The following is a 10,340-nucleotide window of genomic DNA, read 5'->3' as shown; positions in this document are numbered from 1 at the left end:
GCCACGAGTCACCAGTATCCCATTTCCCACTGGCAAGGAGCTCAAGCCCAAATTCATTACCAAGCCAGGGTCCACGCAGCAGTCAAAAAACCCATCCGTTGGGGCGTGGGGGTAATGGGGAGAGGTTGGTACAAGGATACAAGCTTTTTTTTTTTTGCGGTACGCGGGCCTCTCACTGTTGCAGCCTCTCCCATTGCGGAGCACAGGCTCCGGACGCGCAGGCCCAGCGGCCATAGCTCACAGGCCCAGACTCTCCGCGTCATGTGGGATCTTCCCGGACCGGGGCACGAACCCGTGTCCCCTGTATCGGCAGGCAGACTCTCAACCACTGTGCCCCCAGGGAAGCCCGATACAAGCTTTTAATTATAAGACGAATAAGTTGTGGGGATCTAATGTACAGCATGGTGATTATAGTTAATAATATCGTATTGTTAACTTCAAATTGCTAAGAGTAGATCTTAAGTATTCTCAACACACACACGCACACACAGAAGGTAACTTTGTGAAGTGATGGATGTGTTAATTAGCTTGATTGTGGTAATCATTTCACAAGGTATAGATATATCAAATCCTCACGTTATACACCTTCAATATATATGATTTTTATTTGTCAATTATACCTCAGTAAAGCTGGGGGAGGGTAAGAAAACCTATTTGTTATTGTAAGACTAATGAAAACTGGTAACTATGTAAAAAGCATTGTTCCACATGCCACGGAGCGGCTAGGCCCGTGAGCCATGGCCGCCGAGCCTGCGCATCTGGAGCCTGTGCTCCGCAACGGGAGAGGCCACAACGGTGAGAGGCCCGCGTAACGCAAAAACAAAAACGAAAACAAAAAAATTTTCCCATCTCTGGAAAAGAGGAGCAGCTCAGCTGAGCTCAGAGGAGGGTCCCCTGGGACTGGCGTCCCCAGACGCCTGAGGAGGGGACCTCAGTCAGCTTGCGCAGGTGTCTCTCATGAGCCATGATGAGGGTGGTTCTGTGAGTGCTGGGAAAACTTCAAACTGGATTCAGCTGCCATTTCTGGAAAGAACTACTATTGCAGGGAAAAAAAGTGAGGCTGGGTGGGGTGGGTGGCAGTAGGAATGGGAAACAAACAGGATGTAGAGTCCCTTCTTCCTCCGCCAGCCTTTCAGCCTCTCGAGAGCCTCCTATCGGCAAAATATGACACAGATCCTCTGGCAAAGCGCAGTACAGTCAGTCCCCCACATACGAACCTTCAAGTTGCGTACTTTCAAAGATGCGAATGTGTGTTCGCATGTCTAATCACGTAAGTTAGTTCACGTGTCTGGCGTATATTGTCACATGCGTGCATCCTATACAAGTGGTTATGCTTTTGTGTACTTTACTGTACAGTACTGTATAGAGGACAGTAGTACAGTGTCTTTATTTCAAGCCCAGGATGTCCGGAAGCAAGCATAAAAACAGCGGTGATGTAGCTGGTACTACTGTACTTTTCAAGATACTGTACTGTAAGATTAAAAATGTTTTCTTTATTTTGTGTTTTTTACGTATTATTTGTGTGAAAGGTATTATAAACCTATTACAGTACAGTACTATATAGCCGATTGTATTAGTTGGGTACCTAGGCTAACTTTGTTGGACTTAGGAACAAACTGGACTTATGAACGTGCTCTCGGAATGGAACTCGTTCGTGTGTAGAGGACTTACTGTGTCACTAAGCGGGGTCTAGAGGGTGAGTTTGAAGCTGAGGGATAAAAGTTTAAATACTGGCCCACAGGGCTATCCTGCTTCCCCCGCTTCCTTACAGATGCCTCCTCAGAGTGTTCCCTTCATGCACTCATTACACAAAAATCCCTGGAAACTTGTCCTAAAATAGTTGGAAATAGACTCTAAGAATGAGACTGTTACCAAACCAAACTTGGATCTGCTCAGCTTTGTGCAATAAAGCCAATCTACTGACACCGGGTGGTGGTGAAGGAAAGTGCAGCGTTTATTGCGCAAGGAGTCCAGTAAGCTAGCGCTCAAAAGGCCCGAACTCCCCAGATGGCTTTCAGGGAAAGGTTTTTAAACACAAGGTGAGGGATGGGGGTTGTGGGGTGTGTGATCAGCTCATGGACATTCTTCTGACTGGTTGGTGGTGAGGTAATCGGGAGTCAACATCATCAACCTTCTGGTTCCAACTGGTCTGGGGTCTACGTACGTGCTTTTGGGCAATCTACAGTTAACTTCTTCCACCTGGTGAGGGTTTCAGGCTCTGCAAAACAGCTCAGAATATTATCTACAGCCCTTGAGGAGGAGCTAAAGGTGCTTGACTTTGTTTAATGGCTAAACCACTGTCTTGCTTGACTGTTTTCCTTTCTTTCTGCATTTTCTCACTTCTTTGATTAAATTTATTCTTTGGAACTTGGGGAAGGCCTAGGAGGCTAAAGTTTTCTACAGATGAGCAGCAGGCGGAGGACATGGGGGGATCTGTCCCTGGAAGGCCCCATAGGTTCCTGCTCGGTTACAAGATTCCAAGGTTGAATCACCTTCTGGCTGCCTGGCACCAAGGAGAACATCACTGGTGGTAGGTAGACTTCTGAGAGACCCGGGTATGCTGGAGCCATGCAATTATTAAGCCTTTTGTCCCCGTTGAACTGGGATGGCTGTATGGGGGGGAGCTCACCCCATGTCTCTGGCATTTTGGAGATACAGTGGAAATGTGATCATTGTAACCATTGTGGAATTATGTGTTGACGCATTGAAACAAAAATGTTTCAATGTCTTTAATGCATTGAAACCCGAGAATGACAGGCTCCAGTGGACTAATCACCAGTTCAAAGCAGTGTGAACATCAGAGGCTGCTCTGGCAGCATTGAAAGCAACCTACATCTCCTACAGCTGAAGGGCCGATAAAGCTGAAGGCCAGGCTCAGGAGCAGGCCTTGAGGCAGACTTGAATTCTCAGTCTCAGCAAATTTCCTGGACCAATGTCAGGGTGCTGATAGGGAAGAAATGGGATCCTCAGACTTGCATTGGGGATATCTGGGTAGCTGCACTGAGAACCTTGAACGCTCGGGGCCATCAAACTTGGAATGGATATATCTGGGTAGCTGCATTGAGAGCCTTGAACTCTCAGGGCCTGCTGTGGGGGCCCAGGCCTCCACCCCCTTGCCTGGAGACTAGGAGGAACCTCAAAAGAGGCAGGTATTTTACAAAACATTTGGTCACTTCAGACCTGCTCCAACTTCCCCTCCAGGCCACCATACCAAATACTAGGGTCACATCCCAGCATGACTCAACTGGGAAAGTACTGGGACTGCTTCTGTAGGATCTGGATGACGTGTCAGCAGTGACCTGGAGAGTCTGCCCGGAGTGGATCCTGACGGTCCCGGATCTGGGTGAGGAGAATAAAAAGCTGGAAAGAGGAGAGATTATTATATGGGACACTCTTCCATGACACAGAACTTAACGCCTGGCATGGTCCCTCAAACTGGTTGTGATACTCAGCTGGCATGGCTCTTGGAAGGATGGAAAAAGCAATGGCCTATATTAAATGAAGTAGAATTGCCAGAAATGCCATGGCAAACTGTGAAGGAAGGAATCAGAAGGGACAGAGATACTGGTGCGCTAGCATGGCTCTACGGCATGCTGCAATGGAACAAGACCCACCAGCTGACTATGGATCTTGGCAGTGCCTGCAGGAAATGCTATTCACCGAGGCAATAAGACTTGCATGGTTGAGGAGACACACCAGCATCTCTGAGAAGCTTGGGAGGTACTGTTTTCTGGTCTGGTGCCTACTGGGACATATCCAAAGTAGAAGGTAAGCTTTTGTACCTTGTCTCTCCTATTATTAAGAAGGAAGCCCAGCACTTTTTAAAAAATTGAAGTATAGTTGATTTACAATGTTGTGTTAGTTTCTGCTGTACAGCAAAGCGATTCAGTTATACATATATATATATATATACATTCTTTTAAAAATTCTTTTCCATTATGGTTTATCACAGACTATTGAATATAGTTCCCTGTGCTACACAGTAGGGCCTTGTTGTTTATCCAGTCTATATATAATAGTTTGCATTGGTTAACCTCAAACTTCCAATCGATCCCTTCCCTACCCTCCTCCCCCTTGGCAACCACAAGTCTGGAAGGAAGCCCAGCACTTTGACAGGACCCTGTGATGAGTAATTTTGTGTGTGAATTTGGCCAGGCTATGGTGCCCAGATGTTTGGTCAAACACCAGTCTAGATGTTGCTGTGAAGGTATTTTTAGATGTGACTAACATTTAAATCAGTAGAGTTGAGTAAATCAAATTATCTTCCCATAATGTGGGTGGGCTTCTCCCAATCAATTGAAGGTCTTAAGAGAGAAGACTAAGATTACCCGCAAGAGGAAAGAATTTTGCCTTGGACTGCCTTCTGACTCCAGTCTGCAACATGGACTCTTGATGGAATTCCCACCCCGCACATTTCACTTTGGGATCCCCACAATCGTGTGAGCCAATTTTTACAATCAATCACAATCTCCCCCTCACTTTCCCCTTCCTCTCGCTCTCTTCCTCTCTCTTTCTCTCTCTCTCTCTCTCTCTCTCTGAGTTCTCCAGAAAAACAGACTACAACAGAACTCTGAGGAATATAGTCTCTCTCTCTTTTGGACGAGTAGGGTGCCCCAATCCAGGCACCAAGAGGGACACAACCTGGCAGGCACCTCCCCACTGCCAAGCCCTCTCCTGCCCCCCGCTGGCCCCCACCTTGGAAACCTGGATACCCAGATGACCCGACATCATGAGAGCCTCAGGGCCGGTGTTGCTAACCCTTCTGGTTCCCCTACCCCACCCCAAGAAAGGAACTCACATTTCCCTCACTGCTGCCTCTCGAGGAGAGGGACACCCAATCTCTACTTGGAGTAGCCCACGATTTCCAACTTTCTTTCTACTTTAGAAAGGGGAGAGGGGCTGGGACAGGACTAACGGCCAGATGAGGGGCTCCCTTCCCTGCCGCATCTCTGTCTCAGGAGGGAGGAAAGCTGCAGCAAATGCAGATGGGGACACACAGGGTTGGGGGAGGCGAGGGTCCTGGGTGGGGAACACCCCCGGATACACATGGAGCATCACGTAGGTCCCTGCTTAGGGCCAGAGTTAGCTGAAAATCCATTTCCAAATCTCCTATTGTCACTCGTTCCGCGTGTAGAACTGAGACTGAATGGGTTCGAGTCCTACTTTGGGCGATAATTCTTGGTCTGATAAGCGCTTGCCCCGATTGCGGGAATTTCAAGAATGTTGTTAGAAAAGGAACCTCTCAGAGGGGCTCCTGACCCACTCTGTGTGCTGTATCTGGAACTGTGGAGTAAGTTTCAACTTTTAAGTTCCAAAACGTATATAATAAAATATTAATTAGACAAAAGCAAGTTGCTCGGGTGGGATTCGAGGTTGGTGGCCACATGCCGGCCTCCCTGGACCAGCAACAGATCCTCCTTTGGAAGAAGCTTAGCTTATATGGATCTAGTCACTTCTGTAATATCATCCCTGCTTACCTGTGAAGCCAAGCCCTGAGGGCAAAAGTTACGCCCAACGTGGGGCTTGAACCCACGACCCTGAGATTAAGAGTCTCATGCTCTACCAACTGAGCTAGCCAGGCAAAGTTAAAAAAAAAATGATACTCCTCATAAACTAGTTGGATTTCTTCAGAACTTTACTGTCCTAAAAATGGTAGGGACAAACCCTGGATCCTGTGCACACTGCATCTCGGGCACTGGAGTGCTGAATTCTTGGGTCCTTTCAGCAGAGGATGAGAGCCCCAACAAGTTCCTATCTGCTGTCCGGCCATGGGTCTGTGTAGTCCCAGCAGCTCCAGGGAGCTGGAAAGTCGGGGGCAAGGGCACGAGGTTGGGTATCACTAGAGACTAGTAAGGATCGTGGTGTGACCCTCGCTTAGGGTGTGGGAGGTGTCGGGTTCCAGTAAGGGACGATTTCTCATCATCAAACTCTCAGCCCTCTTTTGGACGAGTAGCCTGAAGCAAATCAGGAAGGCTCCATGGCCTCGCCTCGGGGACAAGCCAGGGAGGCCTTCCTTTCCAGGGGGATGCTGGACTCCTTGCTAGCGGGGCAGCGCCGTTCAGGAAGAAGCGAGCACCAACCCCAGTTCTGACCCCTACATCAGGGTTCCAGAACTGTGAGGGTTTTCTGGGGCCGACCTCAGGCCAAGAGGGACCCCGAGATGCTCGAGGCTCTCCCGGGCTGGCCGGCTGGGAGGTGGCAGAGTCTCATTCGCAAGGTCCTGGATTTGTGTCCCATATTGGGTGAAATTTCTGGCCTGGGAGACTTTCACACTCACCCGGGCCACAGGGACTCCCTCCTCCTCCTGGTCGCCTGTCCCTCGTGGGTGGCCCTCGTGGCCTGGGGGAGTCTGGCTCTGCGGTTCTAGGGCCTTAGTGTGCGGGACCCCCCTCTCCGTGAGGTTCCGGCAGCGCTGCATCTGGAATCGAAACCGAAACCTCCTCCGGCGCAAGTCCCTGCGGGGCCCGGCTGCCAGAACTCGGCCCAGGATCGGAGGGCGGAGCCGCGGTCTCAGGCCTCCAAAGACAGACGTCAGGAGCTAGTTAGGCGCCGGCTCGCTGGTCTAGGGGTATGATTCTCGCTGTGGGTGCGAAAAGTCGCGGGTTCAATTTCTGGATGAACCCCACTTTCTTTTTCTCAGACATCCCCAGTTTTCGGGTTAAGGCTCCGGAGCTCTGCGGAGTCCTGAGCGAGAGGATCTTGGTCCCCGCCTGCCGCGATCCGATCGGGCTGCGCCCAGTTCCGTGCTGCCAAGTGGCTATCGCTCCGCTTGGGGCGGGTGTTTCCAGGCCGGAGGCTTCGTCCTCGGGGCTCCGGGACTGGCCTGGAGGCCTGGCTCTGGGGGAAGGAGCCCGAAGGCGGGGGGAGGGGGGCAAACACTTCTGTCTCCGCTCGCGGGAGACCAGGTCTGTGTGCCAGACGGTCACTGGACCTGGGGTGACGATGTAACTTGGTCTGGGCGTGTATTTTTGCTTTGGGTCATAAATTCAAATTCCGGACAAGCCCACGTTTCAACGTCTTTTTCCTACTTGAGGGGCTGCCAAAAGGGCCTTCCACGACCAAGGGAAGGAAGGAAACCGCATCGGAGACTGAGCATGGGGACCGCGAAGGACCTGGGGTCTCCACAGGTGTCCAGAGGGCGGTGCTCTAGACACGGGTCTCTTCTCCAAGTTGGAAGAACGGCAATGTTTACATAGATTTTATTACTATTCTCTGAGGCCAACAGATCCAGCCATTGAGAAGATGGCTTGTTACTCACAGTTTCCAAGAGGAGGGGGCACGCCTCCACGTGGGGGGAGGGGGGCACAGGGGAAGCACCAGAGTCAGTCAGGAGGCGAAAGGAATGAGAAGAAAATGTGGGCAAAAGAGGCTTTATTGTGGTTTCACGAAAGGTGAAACAGGTGAGGCAGGGAAAACAGGTTTAAATGGGTTAGTTTGAATAATTTCACCAGGCTCTGGGGCATAGGTGCTGTCCCTAGTTGTCTGTTTCCCAGCCTTGAGGTGATTCTGGCAGATGGGTTGTGGCCCAGAGTGTAAGAGTCTTATAAAACAGGTGGTTGTGGACTCTGGATTGGTTGGTTTGTATCTGAAATGCCTGCTGGCAGAGGAATTGTTTACTATCTCCTAGAATTGGCCAACCTTGGGAGGGGCATTCCCTCCAGAGTCAGCAAGGCTCCAGACATCAAAGAATAAGAATACAGAAAAGAAAAGACATGCGTGACACGGGCGGGGACTGAGGCTTTGGTTGAAATTTCAGGTCCCCCAATCTGGGAAGAGCTTCCTCATCCCAGGCCCAGGGGATTATGGCACAGAGCCTCTGCCAGGCAAGCTACCGAAGAGCCAGATTTTCCCAGAACATGCAGAGGGGGCAGGGGGCTGGTGGGCCTCTTCTCTGACCTAAATGCTTGGGTTTCTCCAGTTAAGCCCAGGGTCGTGCATGCTGGGTGCCCCTTTCATGCCTCCTGACTCTCAAGTCCCCGAGTGAGTGGGTTTCCTGCACAGAACCCTGGGCCCCACTTGGATGTCCAGGGAGGCCTCTCCCACCCCTGAGGCCTGGTGGGGGTCAACCGGGGTAACCAGGCTCCCTGGCCAGCACTTTCTTCTCCTATAGCCAGAGCCTTTTAAGACTCCCCTTTCCTTGAAGGGAAAGCACTACTGCCTCCACCAGCAGGTTAGTTCCTCTGCAAAGTCCTCTTCTGTGTCAGTGGTGACCCTCCCTCAGGTCTGCCTTAACCCCCTTTGGCACCCGGTGGCGTCTGCTCCCCCCTACCCATGCCCTCAGTCTAGGGCCTGCCTCCAGTTGGGCATTTGTCCAGTGAACAGGAAGTGCAAACTGCAGAGGAAGGTCCCTGTGGAGGAGTTCTTACCCTCACTTTGGCTTCAAATCCCCGAGGAGCCCAGTTTGCTTTTTCTGGTCATTTTACGGCAGAAACGGAATCCCTGGCAGAGCTTGTGTGGGGTCGGGGCCTGTGAGGATGGATCATGTGCAGGCCCAGGGGGTGGTGGACCCAGATCCCAGCTGGACTCAAGTGGCCAGATCGGGCCTGGACACTGAAGTCTGGTGTCTGGGTGTGCTCAGCGGACTGGGAGGGGCCGTGACCCAGGTCACAGCAGTGGCAACGGCAACGCGGGGTGGAGAGTGTCCCCTGAGGGCTCCCTGGGTTTCCTCAACTTCCTCCTTCATCCTTTTGCTCCCTACCTAAACCCCCTCGCCGGGGCCCCTTCCCAGCTGCTGTCTGCACTGGGACGCGAGTCTGGGGCTCTGGGAGGCAGTTCTCTGGGCTGGACGGGGTGTGAGACTCGGGACCCCGCGGCGGGTCTTCCCAGTGAGTGGCGTGGGGGTGGGGTGGCGGTCCCGGGGGCGTCCGGGGAGCCCGCCACGCCGGGGGCGGGGGGCCAAACCCGGCTCTCAGCTTCACTCCGCTGCCCAGCCCTTAGCCCGGTGACGGAAGAGGGACCTGGGGACGTTCTCCTGAGCTGATCGTCTCGGTTTTCCACGGGCGGAGAGGAGAGCAGAGGAGCGGGACCCTCCAAAACCCGCATCAGGACTTGCCGACTTGGGATTCTCAGAGTGTGGCGGTGCTGAGCCTTCCCATCCCCCTCCTGTCCATGGAATCAAATCCTTCCCTGACATTCGTGGGGAAAAGGGAAACGATCCATGGATGGGGAAACGATCCATGGGTGAGAAAACCGAGACAGTCTAGACCAGCGAGGACAGAGCCATGCTGAACTCAAGAGGAGAGCAAAAGGCCCTCACAAGGTGGCTCGTTGGTCTAGTGGTATGATTCTCGCTTAGGGTGCGAGAGGTCCCGGGTTCAAATCCCGGACGAGCCCATCTTTTAAAGAGTAGTTGGGATTGTGTCCCGGGGAAACACCGCTGTGGCATTCAGCAGATGTGGACATGCCCACCCTGGTTTTCACCCTCGTCCTTCCTCACAGTGGTCTGGGCTCCTCTGCCCTGTAGGGTCACTCCTGTTTGAGAGACGATTGTGACTTGGAATCCGGTACACCCCTCACTCCCAAAGGAACATCCTAGTATAAGTTGAGCTTTTTACACCACGCTGTCCTGCAGATGCAGAGATAATAGTAGCAGCTCGCTCCGTTGACTAAATAAACCAAAGGAGAAACTGGTGGGTGGCTTTTCTCTGGTAACCAGGTTCAAATCTTTGATGGACCCATTTCTAAGTTTCCTTTGGTTAAAGAAGTTGAGGAATCAAGTGGGTTCGCGGACCCACTATAAGGAGGAGACACCAGGCCTGTGAGAGCTTGGGCGGGGTGACTCACTGCGAAGTGACAGGCTGCGGATGTGGCAGCGTCTGGACCCGGTTCGTCGGACTAGCCTTTGGTGCATTTTGTACCTAAGCCGAATGCCAGGAATTGCTTAGAGGTTCTGTCAAAAGAACGCCCAACGTGGGTCTCAAACCAAGGACACTGAGATTAAGTGTCTCACGCTTTACCGACGAAGCTAGCCGGGCACCCATGCTTGGTAGACTGCGGCCACGTTTGGAAAGTTGACTGGCTGTGGATAACCCAAAATGACTGGGCTGGGTAGGCCCCGGGGTCAGCGGGGACGTGGAGCACCCTCGGGCGACCTGCGTGTTGAGAATTCCTGGAATTCGCCGTGTCCCCAGCCGGAGAGCCGCTGGGTGGGGGGAGGGGTAAGGCTCCACACTGACCGACGGACGGAAGGACAGACAGCGGCTCTGCCGCCCCCGGGAGCTCTGAGGCACGGATAGAACTCGGGGCGGGCCAGCCCGAGATGATCCCGCGCGGACACGCGGCCCGAAATGGGGAAATGATAAGGGACCCACCACCGTATATGCGCAAACAAGCCCGTGAAC

The 10,340-nt window shown here is 52.4% G+C and overlaps 1 long non-coding RNA gene and 2 other non-coding genes across 3 annotated transcripts; 1 reads left to right on the top strand and 2 right to left on the bottom strand.

The window, feature by feature from the left end:
• Nucleotides 1-1,957: 1,957 nt before the first annotated feature.
• Nucleotides 1,958-6,701, bottom strand: LOC132476729 (uncharacterized). The gene is made up of 3 exons (XR_009530164.1): nucleotides 6,278-6,701; nucleotides 3,246-3,360; nucleotides 1,958-2,218 (listed from the first exon to the last, which is right to left on the bottom strand). It is a non-coding gene; the product is annotated as an uncharacterized LOC132476729 (long non-coding RNA).
• TRNAK-CUU (transfer RNA lysine (anticodon CUU)) lies at nucleotides 5,509-5,581 on the bottom strand. Its single transcript has one exon. It is a non-coding gene; the product is annotated as a tRNA-Lys (tRNA).
• A 2,560-nt stretch (nucleotides 6,702-9,261) lies between the features above and the next one.
• On the top strand, nucleotides 9,262-9,333 carry TRNAP-AGG (transfer RNA proline (anticodon AGG)). Its single transcript has one exon. It is a non-coding gene; the product is annotated as a tRNA-Pro (tRNA).
• The last annotated feature ends 1,007 nt before the right edge of the window (nucleotides 9,334-10,340 follow it).

This window comes from Mesoplodon densirostris, chromosome 16, assembly GCF_025265405.1.
Source record: "Mesoplodon densirostris isolate mMesDen1 chromosome 16, mMesDen1 primary haplotype, whole genome shotgun sequence".
NCBI lineage: Eukaryota > Metazoa > Chordata > Mammalia > Artiodactyla > Ziphiidae > Mesoplodon > Mesoplodon densirostris.
The sequence above is the reverse complement of the archived record's forward strand: the minus strand, read 5'-3'. Positions and strand labels throughout refer to the sequence as shown.